At 42.7% G+C, this 26,024-nt stretch overlaps 1 protein-coding gene across 1 annotated transcript in view; it reads right to left on the reverse strand.

The window, feature by feature from the left end:
• Positions 1 to 3,219: 3,219 nt before the first annotated feature.
• Positions 3,220 to 26,024, reverse strand: part of hace1 (HECT domain and ankyrin repeat containing E3 ubiquitin protein ligase 1) — an 84,547-nt gene continuing 61,742 nt past the window's right edge. The window contains exon 26 of the mRNA XM_061914969.1: positions 3,220 to 3,506. The gene's annotated coding sequence lies outside the window, so the exon portion shown is untranslated. The remainder of the gene's footprint in view (positions 3,507 to 26,024) is intronic.

The following is a 26,024-nucleotide window of genomic DNA, read 5'->3' on the forward strand; positions in this document are numbered from 1 at the left end:
TGTAACAACACACAACAACAGCAGTCACGTTTACGTCTACCACTCTACCGTAAGGCAGTTTGTCTGCCATAAACAAAACTTTATGAATGTTCTTTTGTGACCAACAAATATATGTTCCAATCACATTATCACAAAAAAAAAGGAGGACAGAGGCTATTTCATCCCTAGAAACCTACAAACAGGCTTGTACGGATGAAATAGCCTCTGTGTTTTTTCTTTACCCAATGTAAATTCCGCTCCACATCCATCCATTTTCTACCGCTTATTCCCTTCTGGGGTCGCGGGGGGACACTGGCGCCTATCTCAGCTACATTCGGGCGGAAGGCGGTGTACACCCTGGACAAGTCGTCACCTCATCACAGGGCCAACACGGATAGACAGACAACATCCACACACTAGGGCCCATTTAGTGTTACCTATCAACCTATTCCCAGGTGCATGTCTTTGGAAGTGGGAGGAAGCCGGAGTACCCGGAGGGAACCCACGCAGTCACGGGGAGAACATGCAAACACAGAAAGTCCCGGGCTTGGGATTGAACCCAAGATTGCAGAACCTTCGTATTGTGAGGCAGACGGACTAACCCCTCTTCCACTGTGAAGCCCATATATATATATATATATATATATATATTTATATATTAAGGGTGTGGGGAAAAATACATCCGAATACGAATCGAATCATTTACGTTGTTCGATTCAGAATCGATTCTCATTTTTAAAAATTCTCATTTTTATCAATCCAACAAACCACTACACAGCAATACCCTTCCATCCATCCATTTTCTACCGCTTATTCCCTTCTGGGGTCGCTGGCGCCTATCTCAGCTACAATCGGGCGGAAGGCGGCGTACACCCTGGACAAGTCGCCACCTCATCACAGGGCCAACACGGATAGACAGACAACATTCACACACTAGGGCCAATTTAGTGTTACCTATCAACCTATCCCCAGGTGCATGTCTTTGGAAGTGGGAGGAAGCCGGAGTACCCGGAGGGAACCCACGCATTCACGGGGAGAACATGCAAACACAGAAAGTCCCCGGGCCTGGGATTGAACCCAAGACTGCAGAACCTTCGTATTGTGAGGCAGACGCACTAACCCCTCTTCCACTGTGAAGCCCATATATATATATATATATATATTTATATATTAAGGGTGTGGGGAAAAATACATCCGAATACGAATCGAATCATTTAAATAAATAAATAAATGGGTTGTACTTGTATAGCGCTTTTCTACCTTCAAGGTACTCAAAGCGCTTTGACACTACTTCCACATTTACCCATTCACACACACATTCACACACTGATGGAGGGAGCTGCCATGCAAGGCGCCAACCAGCACCCATCAGGAGCAAGGGTGAAGTGTCTTGCTCAGGACACAACGGACGTGACGAAGTTGGTACTAGGTGGGAATTGAACCAGGGCCCTTCGGGTTGCGCACGGCCACTCTCCCACTGCGCCACGCCATCCATCCCTATTTACGTTGTTCGATTCAGAATCGATTCTCATTTTTAAAAATTCTCATTTTTATCAATCCAACAAACCACTACACAGCAATACCCTTCCATCCATCCATTTTCTACCGCTTATTCCCTTTTGGGGTCGCTGGCGCCTATCTCAGCTACAATCGGGCGGAAGGCGGGGTACACTCTGGACAAGTCGTCACCTTATCGCAGGGCCAACACAGATAGACAGACAACATTCACACTCACATTCACACACTAGGGACCATTTAGTGTTGCCAATCAACCTATCCCCAGGTGCATGTCTTTGGAAGTGGGAGGAAGCCGGAGTACCCGGAGGGAACCCACGCAGTCACGGGGAGAACATGCAAACACAGAAAGTCCCCGGGCCTGGGATTGAACCCAAGACTGCAGAACCTTCGTATTGTGAGGCAGACGGACTAACCACTCTTTCACCGTGAAGCCCATACATATATATATATATATTTATATATTAAGGGTGTGGGAAAAAATAGATCCGAATACGAATCGAATCATTTACGTCAGGGGTCGGGAACCTTTTTGGCTGAGACAGCCAAATATTTTGAAATGTATTTCCGTGAGAGCCGTATAATATTGTTAACCCTGAATACAACAGTCAGGTTCAAACACTGATGACATATTAAACAGACAAGAAGCAAGGAATTACACAGAGACAGGATTCAGTTTAGCTCAATGAGGAGAAACCCGTAGACCTGTACGCTTGTACAGTGTCGTCCCAGGCTCTGACTGACAAGAGAATTCTACGCCTCCTCTTTTATTTGGACTTTCCCTGATTACAACAACTAAATGTGTGCATCTCTAATTCTTTTTAATAACATTGTTATTCTGAAGCTAACCAATTATAAATAAAATACTTTTGACCATTAATGCGACTTCTTGAACAGGTGCGACAGAAACGGATGGATGGATTAAAATGCATGAGAATGTTTTATATTTTGAACTTTATTTTTGACACTGTGACTACTAGCGGACATATTCATTACTTATCGTGTTAAGCAATGTCAGCTAAGATTCGTCTGAGAGCCAGACGCAGTCATCAAAAGAGCCACATCTGGCTCTAGAGCCATAGGTTCCCTACCCCTGATTTACGTTGTGCGATTCAGAATCGATTCTTTTATTTTTTTTTTATCAATCCAACAAACCAATAAACAGCAATACCATAACAATGCAATCCAATTCCAAAACCGAACCTGACCCAGCAACACTCAGAACTGCAATAAACAGAGCAATTGAGAGGAGACACAAACACCACACAGAACGAACCAAAAGTGATAAAACAAAAATCAATATTATCAACAACGGTATCAATATTAGTTGTAATTACAGCATAGCAGTGATTAAAAATCCCTCACTGACATTATCATTAGACATTTATAAAAATAATAATAAAAATGTCACAGTGGCTTACACTTGCATCGCATCTCATAAGCTTGACAACACACTGTGTCCAATGTTTTCACAAAGAGAAAATAAGTCATATTTTTGGTTCGTTTAATAGTTAAAACAAATTTACATTATTGCAATTAGTTGATAAAACTAATTATAAAAGCTTTTTTTTTTTAAATCTACTACTATTCTTGCATGTCAGCAGACTGGGGTAGATCGTGCTGAAATCCTACGTATTGAATCGGAAAAATATCGTTTTTGAATATAGTGTTGCGTACAGAGGAGGGAAGGAGGCGACAACCAGGGCACAACCGCCGTTAACAAGATTTATTTCAACCTTTGATGAGACATGGCGTGTGTATGCTACTCTAAGTGAATGAGTGATGACTATGTGTAATATTAATGATGTTTGTTGTCTGTGAGTGTTGGTTGTATCCTTCGTCGAATCCAGAGGGGCAAGGCGAAGAGGCAGTTGGTGAGCAGGCAAGATGTCGGGGGCAGGAGCGAGGCAGCGTGGTCCGGGTCTGAGCAGGGAGGTCGTGGATCGAGGAAGGCAGTTAGGAATCCGGATGGATGTCGAGAGGCAAGGTACGATCACGGAAGACGGGAGTCACTGTGGAAAACACAAGGGACGTATTATTTTCGGGTCTCCCCATGTCTAGCATTAAAAGATTACAGTTGGTACAAAATGCGGCTGCTAGACTTTTGACAAGAACAAGAAAGTTTGATCACATTACGCCTGTACTGGCTCACCTGTACTGGCTTCCTGTGCACTTAAGATGTGACTTTAAGGTTTTACTACTTACGTATAAAATACTACACGGTCTAGCTCCAGCCTATCTTGCCGATTGTATTGTACCATATGTCCCGGCAAGAAATCTGCCTTCAAAAGACTCCGGCTTATTAGTGATTCCTAGAGCTCAAAAAAAGTCTGCGGGCTATAGAGCGTTTTCCGTTCGGGCTCCAGTACTCTGGAATGCCCTCCCAGTAACAGTTCGAGATGCTACCTCAGTAGAAGCATTTAAGTCTCATCTTAAAACTCATCTGTATACTCTAGCCTTTAAATAGACCTCCTTTTTAGACCAGTTGATCTGCCGCTTCTTTTCTTTCTCCTATGTCCCCCCCTCCCTTGTGGAGGGGGTCCGGTCCGATGACCATGGATGAAGTACTGACTGTCCAGAGTCGAGACCCAGGATGGACCGCTCGTCGGGACCCAGGATGGACCGCTCGCCTGTATCGGTTGGGGACATCTCTACGCTGCTGATCCGCTTGAGATGGTTTCCTGTGGACGGGACTCTCGCTGCTGTCTTGGAGCCACTATGGATTGAACTTTCACAGTATCATGTTAGACCCGCTCGACATCCATTGCTTTCGGTCCCCTAGAGGGGGGGGTTGCCCACATCTGAGGTCCTCTCCAAGGTTTCTCATAGTCAGCATTGTCACTGGCGTCCCACTGAATGTGAATTCTCCCTGCCCACTGGGTGTGAATTTTCCTTGCCCTTTTGTGGGTTCTTCCAAGGATGTTGTAGTCGTAATGATTTGTGCAGTCCTTTGAGACATTTGTGATTTGGGGCTATATAAATAAACATTGATTGATTGATTGATTGATTGATTGATTGATTGATTGATTGACATGAACAAGGGAGACTCGGGGAGAGAAAAGAGCAAAACACAGGGGGAGGGAATGCCAGACGTAATGCTTACTGAGAAGATAGCGACGTTCTAGCAAAGGTTCCTCGGGTCTGCTGGCTTTTATGCTGCTCCCTCTCATCAAATCCAGGTGTGTTGATTCTTGACCAGATGCTCTGTTGGCGCACTGCTGGCTCCAGCCGCCGAAGAAACGCGGGTTCGACTCCGCGTTGTGACATATAGAATCGAATCGAATCGAAAAAAATCGATATATTATGGAATGGTGACCCCAAGAATCGATATTGAATCGAATCGTAAGATAAATGTATGAATTGAAAATGTATATTTGCTGAAATATTCTAAGCATGCAGTCGCCCCCTCCAGATAAAAAAAGGACGTTTTCATTCATCTTCTTCGTGCTCCGTCACCAGAGTCAAAAGTTGCATCATTTCTCTTCATTTCCTCAAACAGGTGCGAATGAGAATTCATCTTGTTTTTCCCAAGATGTTTCTAATCCCAAAAAAAAACCATTCCATTCCTACAAAGTTTCCTTAAGAGTCTTCAGCAAGTTGTTGCCGCACACAGAATGATTTATGTAGAACGAAAGCAACACAGTAATATCATTAAAGCCAGACCTCCGCCACACGGGAGGAATTAATGTGGCTTTGTGGATGTAAACAGCATGAGAACGCCTCGCATGAAGCTGGAAAGTGTTCATGTCAGCAGACTAGCGGCCTGCAAAGACGCCCTGAGGGCACGCTCCAGAGATTGAAGGGCGAGAAGAGTGGGGGGTGATTATGGTAGCTGTGCTTCTTCCACAAGTGGCAACACGGCGCTGGAGAGAGTTCAAACCCAAAAACACGATCGCTGCTTTGAACCGCCGACCTTTCCGACGCTGATGCGTATTCATGACTGCGAGTCAAAAGCCGGGGATGGAGAACACACACACGCCCGTTATGGAGTGGTTAATCTGCGCTTTGATGGCTCGACGCGCTCGCAAGGCTGGAGGCGAACGCGAGGAGGACGACCCTGACCTGGGTTTTGAGGCTGTGCAGCAGAGGAGGTGGATCCATAATCTAATGGAAGAACACAACCTGAGGCGTTTGTTCTCCCATCCTGTGCTGCTCTGGGGGTCAAAGCTGCCACCGATTGCCCTCCAGCCAGGCTTTTAAAAAAAATAGACCTAAAAATGAGTGATCATCAATCTTCACCAAGACGTCACTTAAATGACATTCACGGTACCGGAGGGTCTTGTGAGATGACGCTGGCTGCTGCAAGATCATTATTATTATTATTATTAGTGATTCCTAGAGCTCAAAAAAAGTCTGCGGGCTATAGAGCGTTTTCCGTTCGGGCTCCAGTACTCTGGAATGCCCTCCCGGTAACAGTTCGAGATGCTACCTCAGTAGAAGCATTTAAGTCTCATCTTAAAACTCATCTGTATACTCTAGCCTTTAAATAGACCTCCTTTTTAGACCAGTTGATCTGCCGCTTCTTTTCTTTCTCCTATGTCCCCCCCTCCCTTGTGGAGGGGGTCCGGTCCGATGACCATGGATGAAGTACTGGCTGTCCAGAGTCGAGACCCAGGATGGACCGCTCGTCGGGACCCAGGATGGACCGCTCGCCTGTATCGGTTGGGGACATCTCTACGCTGCTGATCCGCTTGAGATGGTTTCCTGTGGACGGGACTCTCACTGCTGTCTTGGAGCCACTATGGATTGAACTTTCACAGTATCATGTTAGACCCGCTCGACATCCATTGCTTTCGGTCCCCTAGAGGGGGGGGGTTGCCCACATCTGAGGTCCTCTCCAAGGTTTCTCATAGTCAGCATTGTCACTGGCGTCCCACTGAATGTGAATTCTCCCTGCCCACTGGGTGTGAGTTTTCCTTGCCCTTTTGTGGGTTCTTCCGAGGATGTTGTAGTCGTAATGATTTGTGCAGTCCTTTGAGACATTTGTGATTTGGGGCTATATAAATAAACATTGATATGAAAATATGACCGAGAGGAAGGCGAGAAACACTTTTTATTTCAACCTTCCGTCAAAACTCTAAAGGCCGACTGCACATTTCCTATCTTCACAATAAAAGCCCTGCTTCATGCTGCCTGCGCTAACTAAATACAGAGTCTCGGAAAAATGGCGTGCACAAGCGATCCCTCAGAAAGCTGGCGTGCACAAGTGATGTGCACGCCAGCTTTCTGAGACTCTTATTTTGTTAGCGCAGGCAGCATGAAGCAGGGCTTTTATTGTGAAGATAGGAAATGTGCAGTCGGCCTTTAGAGTTTTGACGGAAGGGACGGCGCGAAAGTCTGTTGAAATAAAAAGTGTTTCTCGCCTTCCTCTCGGTCATTTTTTCATAATAATGAACCGGCAGCAGCCAGCGTCATCTCACAAGACCCTCGTGTGCCGTGAATGTCAATCAAGCAAGCTACGGAATTTGCCGCCAATGTTTTTCTTGTAAAGTGTATGGAAGCTGGATGAATTAGATGCCAAAAACCAACCACTTTCTTGTGGTATTGTACAGAAAGGACAACTTTTTTTCTCCTCCATTTGAAAATGTGGGCGTTATCATCATTACTGTCTGATTCCAATCAATGCAAGTCATCAGAATCAGGTAATACAGCAACTTATATTCTTGTCTTTGTGAAAGAAAGACATCTATATGTGTTACACATGCTTGTATTATCATTAAACACATTTAACTTGTTTACAAAAATGTCTCTTTCATAAATAAATAAATATAAATGATATATATAAATGAAGTAGATCCCCTCGAGTTGGTCAATTGAAAAGTAGCTCGCCTGCAGAAAAAGTGTGGGCACCCCTGGCTTAGACAAAGAGTGGGGGTCTTTGAGTAAAGGGGATTTGAGGACAGTGGTCCGAGAAGACCTGTGATGAGGTGGCGACTAGTCCAGGGTGTACCCCGCCTCCCGCCCAAAAGCAGCTGAGCTAGGCTCCAGCACCCCCCGCCACCCCAAAAGGGACAAGTGGTAGAAGATGGATGGCTGGATATTGAGAAAGCTACTTTTATAACTTCACACAGCATAGTTCTCTTTTCAACTCAAATTTTTCCGTCTTATTTTAGAAAACACTGGATAGGTAATAGTTGTCAAGACGTGGACTTTGGTGCCGTTTGTTTTCCGTGGTGCGAAGCGACTGAAGCGGACACGACATGAAGGTAATGACATCGTTTAATTAATCTATCAAAAGTGGTAAGTGACAATTCCTGAAGACATGCGAGTTTACTTTTAAAGCACTGACCGCAGCCTCAGTGAAGTTGTCCCAAGTCCCAGGAGGTTCTCACCCCCCGCCCCCCCATCAATATACTTTAATGTGACACTCTAAACAACCAGCCCTTTCATTATTGACCTTCAGTGTCGCTTCCCTCCTTGTGGACTCAGAGGACGCACAACAAGTCCAGTCAGCAGACTACCACATTATGCTTGGGCCCTGATCTACATCAAAGGGATATCCATTCATTCATTCATTCGCTTATCCTGTTCGGGGCCACGGGTGACCTGCACCTGATCTTCAGGGTAGAGAGGAGGGGTACATGTGAACTGATCACCAGTCAGTCTCAGGCCACATAAAGATTTGGAGTCTCCAATTGAATTTCTAGGCGCAGTCAAGGCGTTGAGGGGTTCCGGTTTGGTGACCGCGGGATTAGGTCTCTGGTTTTTCCAGATGATGTGGTCCTGATGGCTTCATCTGACCGGGATCTGACTACGGCCCTTGAAGATCAATCCCATCTCTTTTGCACTTGTGTGGTTTTACTTTCCAATACCTTGGCCTTCCTACTCAGTGGCCTAGTGGTTAGAGCAGGGGTCGGGAACCTTTTTGGCTGAGGGAGCCAAGAATCCCAAAATTTTAAAATGTATTTCCGCAAGAGCCATATAATATTTTTTTCAACACCGAACACAACTAAATGCGTGCATTTTAAGTAAGACCAACATGTGTTCGACTTACTGCCGGCAATGCGGACCAAGCTCTGGCACTGATCATACAGGGAGCGGACCGCCACAATAAGACAGTCCGATACCCCATACTCTCTGAGCACTCCCCACAGGACTTCCCGAGGGACACGGTCGAATGCCTTCTCCAAGTCCACAAAGCACATGTAGACTGGTTGGGCAAACTCCCATGCACCCTCAAGAACCCTGCCGAGAGTATAGAGCTGGTCCACAGTTCCACGACCAGGACGAAAACCACACTGTTCCTCCTGAATCCGAGGTTCGACTATCCGGCGTAGCCTCCTCTGAGGACTGTGATCCCACGATAGTTGGAACACACCCTCCGGTCCCCCTTCTTAAAGAGAGGAACCACCACCCCGGTCTGCCAATCCAGTTTTGTTTCTGTTTTTTCAAAATGTTTTAAAAGTTATTTGTTTTTAATCAAGGAAATAATCACCTGTAGAAACTGCAGCAAACGTATCGATCCCATCACGCTAGTATTGTACTTGCTAGTGATTTCATTGATCGATATTTACATTAATATGTTTTATTAACTTAACATTTGAAATTTAAAGGTTTTGCAGACATACTCAGAAATTCAGGTCAAGATAATATCCGATACATATTATCTTGACCTCGGGGCCATTTAAATACTAACAATACATTAGTAATCTAACTCTTGATTTAATTCCATCCATCCATCCATCTTTTTCCACATATCCGAGGTCGGGTCTGCAGCCTAAGCAGGGAAGCCCAGACTTCCCACCCCCCAGCCACTTTATCCAGTTCCTTCCGGGGGATCCCGAGGTGTTCCAATGCCAGCCGGGAGACATAGTCTTCCCAACGTGTCCTGCAGTGACGTGCGGTGAAGTTCATGGCTGGTGAGGCACTGACTTCATCACAGTCGGATTTACAGACATATGAACCCTAAAGAGCATGGGTAGTCAAACTCTGGCCCGTGGGCCAAATCTGGCCCGCCGTGTAGTTTAATTTGGCCCTTGAGGCTAAATCAAACTAACAGAGCTGGCCCACTGGTATTATACAGGGGGGTGGGGGGTGTCGCTGTAACACCACACTCACCGCTAATACTCATACTTGCCAACTCTCCCTATTTTCCGGGAGACTCCCGAATTTCAGTGTCCCTCCCGAAAAACATTCTCCCGATTTCCACCCGGACAACAATATTGGAGGCGTGCCTTAAAAGCACTGCCTTTAGCGCCCTCTACAACCTGTCGTCACGTCCGCTTTTCCTCCATACAAACCGGCCCAGTCACATAATATATGCGGCTTCTACACAGAGGTATGCGAATGCAACGCATACTTGCTCAACAGCCATACAGGTCGCACTGAGGGTGGCCGTATGAACAACTTTAACACTGTTACAAATATGCGCCACACTGTGAACCCACACCAAACAAGAATGAGAAACACATTTCGGGAGAACATCCGCAACATAAACACAACAGAACAAATACCCAGAGCCCCTTGCTGCAATGACTCTTCCGGGATGCTACAATATAAACCCCCCCCGCCGTTTATTTTCAAATTTATTGGCCTGTGGAGAAAGTTAATGTTGATTTTTACCTCAGAAGGCTGCAAATAGAAAAGAGGCATTCCATTTTTTATGAAAATGTTATTTAATATCCCATTGATGTTTTTTCGTTTGTTTTTTTGAAAGTTGATTTTGCACTATTAAGTTATATAAGCGTTGCTCGTTTCATATTCAGTGTTAAAGCAAATCAGTGTAGCAAACTGAGCAATAATTATTGATATTTTATTATTATTATTATTATTATTTGAAACTGGATTTTGCATGTCACTATAAAGTTATGTAAGCCTTGCTTGTTCAATATTCAGTGCAAAACTTGTTGGGGTCCATATTAAAATGTTAATTTTTTCAACCTTGGCTCGCGTCGTTCAGTTTAAAATGTTAGCCCACTCTGTGTTTGAGTTCGAAACCCCTGCTAAAGAGTAACCTATTCAACATTTGATTGGCAGCAGTTAACGGGTTATGTTTAAAAGCTCATACCTGCTTTCTTCCCTGCTTGGCACTCAGCATCAAGGGTTGGAATTGGGGGTTAAATCACCAAAAATTATTCCCGGGCGTGGTGCCGCTGCTGCTCACTGCTCCCCTCACCTCCCAGGGGGGGGAAAAAGGGGATGGGTCAAATGCAGAGGACAAATTTCACCACACCTAGTGTGTGTGTGACAATCATCGGTACTTTAACTTCAATTTAACTTTACACATACAAACTGTAGCACACAAAAAGCACATTTGATTAAAAAAAACAAACAAAAAAACTTTATTATGGTCTTAGCTTCACTTATGAATGAAGTCCATGCGCCGTTCTTTTTTAATAAAAGCATCAAGATTTTCTTTATATAAGTCTTCCCAATCTTTTTTCCGTTTTAAAAGTCCCTCTGTCTCGATGGAGATCTTCCTTAAATTATTACCTCCTGCTTCGATTGAAAGTCCAGTTTAGAAAACTGTTTTATTTTAGATATGTAATCCTCCGTGTTAAAAGGCCAGGCGAGAGGTGCAGGTAAGACGATGATTTATTCTCATGAATCATTCAAAAATACAAAAGTACAAATAAATGTGCTGATAGCACGAGGAGCTAAGTCGAAACTTGGCATAGGAATCAAAAGATAAACAAGATTTACACAAACGTAACTTGTTGCTTACAGCAAACAAGAAAGCTAGACTGATTGTGGCAAAAAACAAACAGGGAGAAGTAGATCTCTGATTAGTGCCCAGGAGCAGGTGAGTGTCCCGAAGACTAATTAGAGGCAGGTGAAACTAATCAGCACCAATGGTAAGCAAAAGACAAACACAGGGGTGCTGAAAACAGAACTAAGGTACACAAACTAACAGAACAGATCATAACAACATATATTTTGTATGTATCTGTTTATATTTTATTTAATTGATGTATTTGTATATACTACTTTGTTTTTTTTGCTGTTTTTTTTTAAGGGGTGGTGGTATGATGGGGATGTAAACAAAAAGTACTTTGGACATTTAGGTTAGACAACAGCTGATGTATGTGAATATGATGTAATGGATAGAATTGTCTGATGCTGGATGTCAATAAAGATAAAATTAAGTAAAAAAAAAAAAAAGGAAAGGCAGCTCTCGAGTCCAGAGGACAGAGCTGCCATATAAACTATCCTGATTGGCAATCAGGATCAGGTGTGGATTGGCAATCACCTACAGGTGAGGAAGGTGAAACCAATGATGGGAAACAGGAGCTGCAAATATTAAAATAAGAATGGTGTAAACAAAGGAAAATAAATAAAGTCCAAATCTGTCATGCGGGATCATGACAATACGATTAAACATCAATATATTTTGTCTTTAATTGTGTGTGTGTGTGTGTGTGTGTGTGTGTGTGTGTGTGTGTGTGTGTGTGTGTGTGTGTGTGTACTAGCAATAATATATAATATTAAAAATAAGAAATGAATTCCATCATTAACTTTTTTTTTTTTTTTTTTTTTTTTTTAGAGAGAAACACCCCACACTTCTCTTTTGTAAAACAACGCAACTGCAAGCTGCTTTGTTGTTTTGATTTGTGTGGCACTGTGTTTTGACACATAAGCTGTGCTTTTATTTTGAAGTAAGATCCTGTTTCCCGGCTCAACTAAAAATTGCTTTGTTGTTTTGATTTGTGGCCCCCGGTTTTGACGCATAAACTACGCTTTTATTTTGAAGTAACATCCTGTTTTCCGGCTCTACTAAAAATTGCTTTGTGGCACTGTGTTTTGGTGCATTATATATGCTTTTATTTTGTAGTAACATCCTGTTTTCCGGCTCAACTAAAAATTGCTTTGTGGCACTGTGTTTTGGTGCATTATATATGCTTTTATTTTGTAGTAACATCCTGTTTTCCGGCTCAACTAAAAACTGCTGCATTGTTTTGATTTTAGGCACTGTGTTTTGGCGCATAAACTATGCATTTATTTTGAAGTAACATCCTGTTTTCCGGCTCAACTGAAAATTGCTGTGTTGTTTTGATTAGTGGCACTGTGTTTTGGTGCATAATCTGTGCTTTTATTTTAAAGTAACATTCCGTTTTCCGACTCAACTAAAATTTGCTTTGTTGTTTTGATCGGTGTCTGTTTTGACACATAAACTATACCCTTATTTTGAAGTAACATCCTGTTTTCAGGCTAAAAAAAAAATGTCTTTGTTGTTTTGATTTGTGGCACTGTGTTTTGACGCATAAACTACGCTTTTATTTTGAAGTAACATCCTGTTTCCGGCTAAACTAAAAATTGCTTTCTTGTTTTGATTTGTAGCACTGTGTTTTGGCTCATAAACTATGCATTTATTTTGAAGTAACATCCTGTTTTCCGGCTCAACTAAAAATTGCTTTGTTGTTTTGATTTGTGGCACTGTGTTTTGATGCATAAACTGTGCTTTTATTTTGAAGTAACATCCTGTTTTCCGGCTCAACTTCCAAATTGCTGCATTGTTTTGATTCACGGCACTGTGATTTGTCGCATAAAATATGCATTTATTTTGAAGTACATCCTGTTTTCCGGGTCTACTGAAAATTGCTGTGTTGTTTTGATTTGTGGCACTGTGTTTTGACACATAAACTATGCCCTTATTTTGAAGTAACATCCTGTTTTCAGGCTAAACAAAAAATGTCTTTGTTGTTTTGATTTGTGGCACTGTGTTTTGACGCATAAACTATGCTTTTATTTTGAAGTAACATCCTGTTTCCGGCTCAACTAAAAACTGTTTTGTTGTTTTGAATTCTGGCACTGTGTTTTAACACATAAACTATGCTTTTATTTTGAAGTAACATCCTGTTTTCCGGCTCAACTTAAAAATTGCTGTGTTGTTTTGATTTACGGCACTGTGTGTTGGCGCATAAACTATGCATTTATTTTGAAGTAACATCCTGTTTTCCGGCACAACTAAAATTTGCTTTGTTGTTTTGATTTGTGGCACTGGGTTTTGACAAATAAACTACGCTTTTATTTTGAAGTAACATCCTGTATTCCGGCTCATCTTCAAAATTGCTGCGTTGTTTTGATTAGTGGCACTGTGTTTTGACACATAAACAATGCCCTTATTTTGAAGTAACATCCTTTTTCCTGGCTAAACTAAAAATTGCTTTGTTGTTTTGATTTGTGGCACTGTGTTTTGACGCATAAACTACGCTTTTATTTTGAAGTAACATCCTGTATTCCGGCTCAACTTCAAAATTGCTGCATTGTTTTGATTAGTGGCACTGTGTTTTGGCGCATAAACTATGCCCTTATTTTGAAGTAACATCCTGTTTTCAGGCTAAACTAAAAATTGCTTTGTTGTTTTGATTTGTGGCACTGTGTTTTGACGCATAAACTATGCTTTTATTTTGAAGTAACATCTTGTGTTCCGGCTCAACTAAAAATTGCTTTGTTGTTTTGATTTGTAGCACTGTGTTTTGACGCATAAACTATGCTTTTATTTTGAAGTAACATCCTGTTTCCCGGCTCAACTAAAAACTGCCGCATTGTTTTGATTTGTGGCACTGTGTTTTGACACATAAACTATGCTTTTATTTTGAAGTAACATCCTGTTTTCCGGCTCAACTAAAAACTGCTGCATTGTTTTGATTTGTGGCACTGTGTTTTGACGCATAAACTATGCTTTTATTTGAAGTAACATCCTGTTTTCCGCTCAACTAAAAATTGCTTTGTTGTTTTGATTTGTGGCACTGGGTTTTGACACATAAACTATGCCCTTATTTTAAGTAACATCCTGTTTTCAGGCTGAACAAAACATTTCTTTGTTGTTTTTGATTGTGGTACTGTGTTTTGACGCACAAACTGCGCTTTTATTTTGAAGTAACATCTTGTTTCCGGCTCAACTAAAAACTGTTTTGTTGTTTTGATTTGTGGCACTTGTGTTTTTGACACATAAACTATGCTTTTAATTTAAAGTAACATCCTGTTTTCAGGCTCAATTAAAAATTGCTTTGTTGTTTTGATTTGTGGCACTGTGTTTTGACACTTAAACTATGCTTTTATTTTGAAGTAACGTCCTGTATTCCGGCTCAACTTCAAAATTGCTGCGTTGTTTTGATTAGTGGCACTGTGTTTTGACACATAAACAATGCCCTTATTTTGAAGTAACATCCTGTTTTCCGGCTCAACTAAATTTGCTTGGTTTTTTTTTATTTGTGGCACTGTGTTTTGACGCATAAACTACGCTTTTATTTTGAAGTAACATCATGTATTCCGGCTCAACTTCAAAATTGCTGCGTTGTTTTGATTAGTGGCACTGTGTTTTGGTGCTTAATCTGCGCTTTTATGTTGAGGTAACATTAGTAATGTTACTGCGATGAGATGGCGACTTGTCCAGGGTGTACCCCGCCTTCCGCCCGATTGCAGCTGAGATAGGCGCCAGCGCCCCCGCGACCCCAAAAGGGAATAAGCGGTAGAAATCAGATGGATGGATTAGTAATGTAAGCATTAATTATCTTAGAGTCATGCAGTGACCAAATATGCCTGATTAGCACTCCGAAAAGTCAATAACATCAACAAAGCGTACCTTTGTGCATTCACGCACAGAATAAAACGTTTGGTGGACAAAATGAGACAAAGAATGAGTGGAAGATTTTACATGTGAACAAACCGTTGCGTCACAGTCCACACTATGGTGAGTTCAAAAACCGCCAAAATGAGTAGGACAAAGCAATGTTCACCAAGTGCAACATACACACAATCATATTAAACAGTGGGCTTTCGAACAATTGGGATGGATTGTGTCATGTTTGTCCTCAGTCCTCAGACAAAAAAACACACTAAATGAAAAAAATATATTTCCAGCATCTTTTTCCATTTTCGAACCTTTTTAAAAAAAATGCTCCAGAGCCGCATGTTGCTGACCTCCGAGTTAAAGGGTTTAAAACGGTGACCAGGTACAAAAAACATAATCATTCCCTTACTGTTTGTGCTGATTATTTCTCAACTCTACCTTTTCATAAAAAACTGCATCTTTCATCAGTGACCATGAGCTCCCCAATAAAGTCCCCATGACAATCAGGCCAATTTAAATCGGCTGACATTTTCGGTGCATTTTACCTTCCTAGATGCTTGCCGAGCTCTGCTTCTTCTCACCCATAATCAAATCAAAAGGTTCCGACGGGACAAGGTGAGTCTTAATACTCCACCTGACACCACCGGTTTTATCAGTGTTGGCTTTTTATGGCCTTTAACAAGATTTTGTTTGTGGTCCTATTACGGTCTTTAGTATTATTAGTTTGATTTTATTGGTTGCTAATCAATCTCCAAATGTCACGATGCTTATAAAATATACAAACAGTTCACTTGAAGGCGGTCATGTGGCCTGAAGCAACTTTGTTTACGCAAAAGGCCTGGGCCTGGGGTTTTATGGTGGTCTCTACATACAGTGGGGCAAAAAAAAGTATTTAGTTAGCCACCGATTGTGCAAGTTCTCCCACTTAAAATGATGACGGAGGTCTGTAATTTTCATCATAGGTACACTTCAACTGCGAGAGACAGAATAAGAAAAAAAAAAATCCAGGAATTCACAATGTTGGAATTTTAAAGAATTTATTTGTAAATTATGGTCTACCATTCAAAGCTCTCACTGATGAAAGGAGGTTTTGGCTCAAAATCTCACGATACATTGCCTTATTCATTCTTTCCTTAACACGGATCAATCGTCCTGTCCTCTTAGCAGAAAAAACAGCCCCAAAGCATGATATTCCCACCCCCATGCTTCACAGTAGGTATGGTGTTCTTGGGATGCAACTCGGTATTCTTCTTCCTCCAAACACGACGAGTTTGAGTTTATACCAAAATGGATACATGGATGATACAGCAGAGGATTGTGGTCAGATGAAACCAAAATAGAACATTTTGGTATAAACTCAACTCGTCGTGTTTGGAGGAAGAAGAATACTGAGTTGCATCCCAAGAACACCACACCTACTGTGAAGCATGGGGGTGGGAATATCATGCTTCGGGGCTGTTTTTCTGCTAAGGGGACAGGACGATTGATCCGTGTTAAGGAAAGAATGAATGGGGCCATGTATCGGGAGATTTTGGGCCAAAACCTCCTTCCATCAGTGAGAGATTTGAGTTGTCAGATGAAAGCGAAATAGAACTTTTTGCGGCCCTGCTTTACCACTTTTGACGTGTGTTTGGGGTCATTGTTCAACTGCACCCAAGACCCAACCTCCGGGCTGATGACTTTAGGTTGTTTTGAAGAATTTGGAGGTTTCCTTCTTAAAGTCCCATTTAAAATACCAGTTCCATTGGCAGCAAAAAAGGCCCAGAGCATAATACTACCACCACCATGCTTGACGGTATGTATGGTGTTCCAAGGGTTAAAGGCCTCACCTTTTCACCTCCAAACATTTTGCTGGATATTGTGGACAAACAGCTCAATTTGTGTTTCATCTGACATCACATGGACAAAGATAAAACCTTCTGGAGGAAAGTTCTGTGAATGAATTATCTACGGATTGGTATTAAAACCGGCCCGCAGGCCACAGCCGCCCGCTGCTGTTTTGCACGCACCAATACTCCATCAATGAGGACTTTGAATATGACCAATGTATGACCCTGTAACTACTTGGTTTTGGATTGATACCCAAATTTGTGGTACCATCCAAAACTAATGTAAAGTATCTAAACACCAGAATCCAATTTTTACAGCTTGTCCCTCATAATTTTGACAAAATAATAGAATGGAAAATGACACAATATGTTACTGCATATGTCAGCAGACTACATTAGGAGCCTTTGTTTGTTTACTTACTACTAAAAGACAAGTTGGATGGGAAAATTGTGATATTAAGTCAGCTCTTACCGGAGACATCAGTGGATTACGAAACCTCATCCTGCAGCTCAAAAAGGCACCTGTGATCTCGGCTCCTCGGCTTCTCTGAGAGACACTGGCGTTCACCGCAGCCATCCGACTTTCAGGTATGACTTTACAATCTCCCTAAAACACTATTAAAACAATAAGCAGATAAGGGATCTTCCAGAATTATCCTAGGCCTACCGAGGATGTCGTGGTGGTTTGTGTTGTGGTTTGTGCAGCCCTTTGAGACACTAGTGATTTAGGGCTATATAAATGAACATTGATTGATTGATTCATTCATTGATAGTAAATGTGTAATTACATCTGAAATGCTTAAACTGCTGCCGCCTAGAGCTGTCAACTTTTTTTTAAGTGCCTCACTCTAACTTTCCTCATCCACAAATCGCTCATCCTCACTCAAATTAATGGGGAAATCGTCGCTTTCTCGGTCCGAATAGCTCTTGCTGCACGAGGCTATGATTATAAACAATGTGAGGATGTGAAGAGCCCCACAACCCGTGACGTCACGCGCACATCGTCTGCTACTTCCTATAAAGGCAAGGCTTTTTTATTAGCGGGGTTTGGGGGGCGGGGGGGTTTGCCCACATATGCGGTCCTCTCCAAGGTTTCTCATAGTCATCATTGTCACTGTCACCGAGGTCCCACTGGGGTGAGTTTTCCTTGCCCTTATGTGGGCCTACCGAGGATGTCGTTGTGGTTTGTGCAGCCCTTTGAGACACTAGTGATTTAGGGCTATATAAATAAACATTGATTGATACATAAGCAGCCGTTTCTTCCCTCCGGGTTCCTCGGACCACCCATCACTGACATGACAGCTCCTTTTCAGGGTTTGAACACTGTTTTATCCTCCAATACAATGTCTCTAATGTGCTTTTCAGCAATTTTCTTTTGTCTTTGTCTGTCTCACTCTCCTACGATGAGGTGGCGACTTGTCCAGGGTGTACTCTGCCTTCTGACCGATTGTAGCTGAGATAGGCACCAGCGGTGATTAGATAAGCAGGCCTGGGTGGGCCATCTACGCACCTGTCGCTGATCTCAAAGCCGGTCCTGGCACACCCCACTTCGCTGCAGGTCCGCGGGTCACGCCCCCCCTCCACACACATGTATAATCGAAGAGATGGAGAAGATTGTGACAGCAATGGAAATGAAAAAAGGAGGTGTTGTCAGCACCAAATAAATCAAGTGACGATAACCAGAATGAACGAGAAATGCATACACAGCTGTTAGATTCACCATCACTACAGTGGGAAACGAGGAAAGACCGGCGTCTGTTTTAGACTTGCTTCACATTGCAAGGTAGGATGTATTATTGCACGTAGAAGATACCAAAAAAAAAAAGAGGGGGCAATATTTTTGACTCCAGCAGTTTGGGGTACATTTGCATGGATGTCTGCTACAAAGAGCATGTGGGTGAGCAGTCTTAGACAGCTGGTGGAACATCGAGATCAGGGGTGCCCACACTTTTTCTGCAGGCGAGCTACTTTTCAATTGACCAACTCGAGGGGATCTACCTCATTTATATATATCATTTATATTTATTTATTTATGAAAGAGACATTTTTGTAAACAAGTTAAATGTGTTTAATGATAATACAAGCATGTGTAACACATATAGATGTCTTTCTTTCACAAAGACAAGAATATAAGTTGGTGTATTACCTGATTCTGATGACTTGCATTGATTGGAATCAGACAGTAATGATGATAACGCCCACATTTTCAAATGGAGGAGAAAAAAAGTTGTCCTTTCTGTACAATACCACATGAAAGTGGTTGGTTTTTGGCATCTAATTCATCCAGCTTCCATACACTTTACAAGAAAAAAATTGGCGGCAAATTTCGTAGCTTGCTTGATTGACATTCACGGCACCCGAGGGTCTTGTGAGATGACGCTGGCTGCTGCCAGTTCATTATTATGAAAAAATGACAGAGAGGAAGGCGAGAAACACTTTTCATTTCAACAGGCTTTCGCGCCGTCCCTTCCGTCAAAACTCTAAAGGCCGACTGCACATTTCCTATCTTCACAATAAAAGCCCTGCTTCATGCTGCCTGCGCTAACAAAATAAGAGTCTCGGAAAGCTGGCGTGCACAAGTGATGTGCACGCCAGTTTTCCGAGACTCTGTATTTAGTCGACTGGTAGCTCGCGATCGACGTAATGGGCACCCCTGATTTAGATGACTTCCTTAAACATTATTTAGGCCCGTTTCTGCTCATTTGTCAACTATTTATTTTGCAACTGACTATTTCGGAAAATAATTATGACCCTCATTGCTTTTTGATGATGTTCTAGTACAGGCGTGTCAAAGTCAAGAATGAATGATCTATGGCCCCCGGGATGATGTTTGATTAGTTTTAGAACCGGCCCACAGGCCACAGCCACCTGCCGCCGTTTTGCATGGACCAATACTCCATCAGTGTTGGCCCTATGAATTTTCGAAATTTAGTCCTAAATTGGGGTTCCACAATAAATGTTTGGGGTCCTACTTTTTTGTAACCGTTTTGAACACAAATTATAAATGTATGCATTATTAAGTTAAAGTACCAATGATTGTCACACACACATTAGGTGTGGCGAAATTATTCTCTGCATTTGACCCATCACCCTTGATCACCCCCTGGAAGGTGAGGGGAGCAGTGGGCAGTAGCTGTGGCCACGCCCGGGAATCATTTTTGGTGATTTAACCCCCAATTCCAACCCTTGATGAGGGGTTCCAAGCAGGGAGGCAATGGGTCCCATTTTTGTAGTCTTTGGTATGACTATCCTGTTGTATCTCACATTCTATATTGTGTTTTGGAATAAATACAAATGTTACCGGTAGCGGTACCAAAATTATTTCAATACTTTTTGGTACTTTTTGATCATTTTCTAAATAAAAGGCACCACAAAAAATGTCATTATGAGCTTTATTTTTTTTTTTAATCTTAGGGAACATTAAACATGTTTCTTATTGCAAGTTTGTCCTTAAATAAAATAGTGAACATACTAGACAACTTGTCTTTTAGTACTAAGCAAGGAAACTTAAGAAAGTCAGTGACTTCACTATAAAAGTGGGTGACATTGTTATCACCAGGAAGGATGAGATCACCTACCTAGGTTCCATTCTAGAGGCTAATCTTTCCTGTGATAAAATGGCAACCAAGGTGATCAAAAAGATCAACCAAAGAACGAGATTCCTCTACAGAATCTCCTCTCTGGTCAACAAAAGCACCTTGAGGATTCTAGCGGGAACTCTCATTCAACCCTTCTTCGATTACGCTTGCACCTCCTGGTACCCCAGCACCTGCAAAACCCTCAAATCTAGACTCCAAACATCCCAGAATAAGCTAGTCCGGTTACTTTTAGACCTCCACCCCAGATCACACCTCAATCCAACCCACTTCTCCAAAGTGGGCTGGCTCAGGGTGGAGGACAGAGTAAAACAACTTGCACTGAGCCTAGTCTATAAAATCTGCTACACCTCCTTGATACCGAAGTACATGTCAAACTACTTCCTTAACGTAAATGACCGCCATAACCACAACACCAGGGGGAGCTCCACAAACCACGTTAAACCCAGATTCCGATCTAACAAAGGTCTTAACTCATTCTCTTTCTATGCCACATCAATGTGGAATGCACTCCCAACAGGTGTAAAAGTAAGTGCATCTCTATATTCCTTCAAAACCGCTCTAAAACAACACCTCCAGGCAACTGCAACACTTTACTAATACCCTCTTCCATTCACATCCCATCTCCCCGGATTATAAACAACTCAAATGTACTTCTAATGTATATACTGTGTTCTTATGCTATGTGAACTCACTATGTCTCCGCTGGCTGGTTTCTTATGTGGGTTTATTGTTAGGCAGTTTCATTAACGTCCTCCCGGCGCGTGGTAACAACATACAACAACAGCAGTCACGTTTACGTCTACCACTCTACCGTAAGGCAGTTCGTCTGCCGTAAACAGCATGTGACACTCTTAAACAGGACAATACTGCCATCTACTGTACATGCACCAGCACAACACCTCCAGGCAACTTCAACCATTACTAATCCTCTTACATTCACATCCCATCTCCCCAGATCTGTAAATAATCGAATGTATTTCTAATGTTTATACTTGTTCTTATGCTATGTGAACTCACTATGTTCTCTGCTGGCTGTACATATCCTACTAAATAAGACCTATACTGTTTCAATGTCCATGTCTCTGTTGATGCAATTGTTGATGACTGAAGTTCTGATATCAACCAAAGCTCCTCATCCCACCCCCCGGATTGTAAATAATGTAAATAATTCAATGTATATACTATGATGATTAACTTGTGTGATGACTGTATTATGTTGATAGTATATATTTGTACCATGAATTGATTAACGTGGACTAAAACAAGTTGAAAAACTTATTGGGGTGTTACCATTTAGTGGTCAATTGTACGGAATATGTACTGTACTGTGCAATCTACTAATAAAAGTATCAATCAATCAATCAATTAATCAATCAAACAAAGGCTCTTAATTTAGTTGCTGACATATGCAATAACACTGGTGATTTAGGGCTATATAAATAAACATTGATTGATTGATATTGTGTCATTTATCATTCTATTATTTTGTCAAAATTATTAAAGACAAGTGGTAGAAAATGAATTATTAATCTACTTGTTAATATCTGCTTACTTTCTCTTTCAACGTCTTCTATGTACACTTCTGTTAAAATGTAATAATCATTTATTCTTCTGATGTGTGATACTTTTCATTAGGTTTGGATGATATCACAAATTTGGGTATCAATCTGATACCAAGTACTTACAGGATCATACATTGTTACTATTCAAAGTCCTCATGTGTCCAGAGACATATCTCCTGAGTTTATAAACATCATATAAATAAATAAATAAAAAGTAAAGAAGATGTGATGCCAAAAAACCATAGTTGTCTGGACTAGATACGCTCCTGTACTTGGTATCATTACAGTGGATGTCAGGTGTAGATCCACCAACAACGTTTGTTTACATTGTGACAACAGTGAGCTACGGTGTGTAGTGAAGCATGTTTAGCTATTCCTCGTCCTGCAGGGATGATACTTGTAAGAAACTTACTTTATTTGTTGCCATGGAGACGAGGATTAGTGATTTAGAAGTAGCTAAAACACTGCAGACTGTGAATGGACTTTAGCTGCTAGCTAGCTAGCCATGTCTTAAAGCATCTCTTCCTGAGGACGTTTCAGTGTTATTTTTAGTTTTTAAGCCAAAATGTTTCCGTTCTCCCTTTCTGTCTACACACTGTGTCTGCTTGTAAGTACTAATTAAGACCAAAGAACCATTACATGTTATGTAGACCACAAGGAAGAGTTTCAAATGTAGACAAAAATCACAATATGGCCGCTTTAAGATGTTTTTCTTCTCCATGTTGGAAGTTGAGCAGTTCAGTCGAATTTGAAAGTTTTGATTTAAAAGCGACCGGGTTTCTTTCTTGGTAGGCAATCTCTCTGTGGCGATGTGAAAGTCTTCACTGTGAGCAGTGAGATTGGTGTTCTAGCAGTTTCCAGTTCATGGGACGCTCAATGAGCGTTAACCAATTTCTTTCATCTAAAAGGTGATACCAAGGGAATTTTTTTCCAGATCTTGGCAAAAGTGGTGAGAAAGTGGATGAGCTTTGAACCCGCGGTTGCTTAGAAATGACAGAAGCCTTTCCCATTTACGTAGTACAACTCCACAATTCTACTTTTGTGAACTTAACTGAGTTCTTGGACTTTCAGATTGTTTGATCCAATGACTGCTGCCCTACTGTTCTTTTTACTATAGTCGATCATGATCACGAACTAGAAGTAGGGCAATGCACAAAGTTGTGGTTTGCATTCACTATTCATGGATTTGAATATTTATGTACAACAGAGTTATTTCGTAGACAACCAAACAATTACACAAGGCGACTGGGTAAAGAATCTGGGTATTATCTTCGACCCAACTCTCTCCTTTGAGTCACACATTAAGAGTGTTATTAAAACGGCCTTCTTTTATCTCCGTAATATCGCTAAAATTCGTTCCACTTTGTCCACTAACGAGGTTGAGATCATTATCCATGCGTTTGTTACGCCTCGTCTCGATTACTGTACGTATTATTTTCGGGTCTCCCCATGTCTAGCATTCAAAGATTACAGTTGGTACAAAATGCGGCTGCTAGACAAGAACAAGAAAGTTTGGTCATATTGCGTCTGCACTGGCTTCCTGTGCACTTAAGATGTGACTTTAAGGTTTTACTACTTACGTATAAAATACTACACGGTCTAGCTCCATCCTATCTTGCCGATTGTATTGTACCATATGTCCCGGCAAGAAATCTGCCTTCAAAGGACTCCGGCTTATTAGTGATTCCCAAAGCCCCAAAAAAAGTCTGCGGGCTATAGAGCGTTTCTATTCGGGCTCCAGTACTCTGGAATGCCCTCCCGGTAACAGTTAGAGATGCCACCTCAGTAGAATGATTCAAGTCTCATCTTAAAACTCATTTGTATACTCTAGCCTTTAAATTGACCCCGCTTTTAGACCAGTTGATCTGCCGTTTCTTTTCTTTCTTCCTCTGCCCCCCTCTCCCTTGTGGAGGTCCGGTGGCCATGGATGAAGTGCTGGCTGTCCAGAGTCGGGACCCGGGGTGGACTGCTCGCCTGTGCATTGGTTGGGGACATATCTGCGCTGCTGACCCGTCTCCGCTCAGGATGGTCTCCTGCTGCCCCCACTATGGACGGGACTCTCACTATTATGTTAAGAGCCACTATGGACTGGACTTTCCCAATATAATGTTAGACCCACTCAACGTCCATTGCATCCGGTCACCCCTCGAGGAGGGGGGGTTACTCACATTTGCGGTCCTCTCCAAGGTTTCTCATAGTCATTCTCATCGACGTCCCACTGGGTTGTGAGTTTTTCCTTGCCCTTATGTGGTCGCTGAACCGCGGATGTTGTTGTGGCTTGTGCAGCCCTTTGAGACACTAGTTATTTTGGGCTATATAAATAAATATTGATTGAAACATTGATTGATTCTTTGGTGGCCACATTTTCCGACAGCTAAGGACAGGGGGCATGGACTTCTCCCCATCAATCCATCCATCTTCTTCCACTTATCCGAGGTCGGGTCGCGGGGGCAGTAGCCTAAGCGGAAAAGCCCAGACTTCCCTCTCCCCAGCCACTTCGTCCAGCTCCTCCCGGGAGATCCCAGGCCAGCCGGGAGAGATAGTCTTCCCAACGTGTCCTGGGTCTTCCAAGGGAGGCGTTCGGGTGGCATCCTGACCAGATGCCCGAACCACCTCATCTGGCTCCCCTCGATGTGGAGGAGCAGCGGCTTTACTTTGAGCTGCTCCTGGATGACAGAGCTTCTCACCCATATCTCTAAGGGAGAGCCCCGCCACACGGTGGAGGAAACTCATTTCGGCCGCTTGTACCCGTGATCTTATCCTTTCGGTCATGACCAAAGCTCATGACCATAGGTGAGGATGGGAACGTAGATCGACCGGTAAATTGAGAGCTTTGCCTTCCGGCTCAGTACCTTCTTCACCACAACGGATCGATACAGCCTCCGCATTACTGAAGACGCCGCACTGATCCGCCTGTCGATCTCACGATCCACTCTTCCCTCACTCATGAACAAGACTCCGAGGTACTTGAACTCCTCCACTTGAGGCAAGATCTCCTCCCCAACCCGGAGATTGCACTCTTTCTGGGCGAGAACCGTGGACTCGGACTTGGATGTGCTGATTCTCATCCCAGTCGCTTCAACTCGGCTCCAGCGAGACCTGAAGATCCCGGCCAGATGAAGCCATCAGGACCACATCATCTACAAATAGCAAAGACCTAATCCTGCAGCCACCAAACCAGATACTCTCAACGCCCTGACGGCGCCTAAAAATTCTGTCCATACTTCATCTGTAACTTTTGTCAAAGTTACAGATGTGCTCTACAGTTTTTAAGGACCTTCTGAAACATTGGGAGTACCTCCCAGGTCCAGTACTTCATTGGTTTGGGGTTCTGTACATTGTGACTATAAGTTAAGAACTCGGCCAATGTACTTTTGTGTACGTGCGTCTCTGAAACCCCTGCTGTTAGACACCGCCAAGGTCTTGAGAGCCTTTTGAGGAAGTCCCATTCCACCAGCACATTTTCTGCCTCATTGCTTCGTATCGTTCGGGAGCGAAGCAGACATATGTGCGCCGCCACTTTCTGCTGTGAGCGGACTGCAGAGTCCCTGGCTGGAAGTGAGGAATATGGACATGTGATTTTGTTGTGGGGGGGGGGGGGGGGGGGGGGGGGGGGGGGGGGGGGGGGCGGTGGTGAAAAGGAGCGGGGACAGAATCACGGTGTGTGTTTTGAAACACGGTGCTGTGCAGGGAGCCACCGGGTGTGAGTGCGTGAGAGCACTGAGTGGAACAGATGTAATCAGCTCGTGTGGATGCAGAGGTAATAACTCTACAGGCCAAAGCCACAGAAGTGAATCTATCTCTGTCGTGAAGATGCGGCGCAATCAGGGGGGTGGGGGGTGAGAGGGGGGGGGGGGGGTGTACATAGTCTCTGCAGGTTTCAACAAGTCAAATTTAAGACTTTTATTAAGACCGTATTGAAAGTAATTGAAAGCCATTTCGCATCCATACGGACCAAAAGGTACAAAAGACAAAGGAAAATCCGATTTCCAGAATTACAAACCCCGTTTCCATATGAGTTGGGAAA

This window comes from Nerophis ophidion, linkage group LG11, assembly GCF_033978795.1.
Source record: "Nerophis ophidion isolate RoL-2023_Sa linkage group LG11, RoL_Noph_v1.0, whole genome shotgun sequence".
NCBI lineage: Eukaryota > Metazoa > Chordata > Actinopteri > Syngnathiformes > Syngnathidae > Nerophis > Nerophis ophidion.